This window comes from Pinus tabuliformis, chromosome 6, assembly GCF_031772625.1.
Source record: "Pinus tabuliformis cultivar Carrire ecotype Pingquan chromosome 6, CPIR1, whole genome shotgun sequence".
NCBI classification, from domain to species: Eukaryota; Viridiplantae; Streptophyta; class Pinopsida; order Pinales; family Pinaceae; genus Pinus; species Pinus tabuliformis.
Genome location: NC_142292.1, coordinates 195,307,605 through 195,308,180, shown reverse-complemented (window position 1 = coordinate 195,308,180; position 576 = coordinate 195,307,605).

The window sequence follows — 576 nt, the reverse complement described above, 5'->3', positions numbered from 1 at the left end:
AATTTTTTGGCCTCATAAAGTAAAGTAAAGGTGACTCAATTAGAAATAGGCACGTCTAATCACACTTGCGTGAAATTTCTAAACTATATGTCCAAATCAGATTCATGTCATTCAGTTATGTTGGCAGCGTGATTTATGTCAGTTTAGTTGTGAATAAATGTGACAAATGCCGCTTAAGTCCTTTGTTAGCATAATTGATGGACGGAATTGTTTAAGAAATACGATAAGTAAAGACAGAAAAGTTGCATGCAATAAAGTTAAGGATATATAATCAAAAGGTTGCACTTGTCCATGTGGGAGATTGTTGGATTTAGAGACGTCTAATTACAAATATTAAGTTGGACATACGTGCATTGTGATTATAATGTCAAATACTGTCAACGAGATTACATTTATGTAATGATTAAAACATGCCAAATAATGTGACTAATTAAACCATGGCATTATACGTATTTAAATAAGGATTTGGATACAAATACATATAGAATAATGTTAATCAATTACAATTGTTAATGGACCGATTATAATTGATTAAAAATAATAGCAGTAATAAATTTGAGCTGAATAAGGAAATCA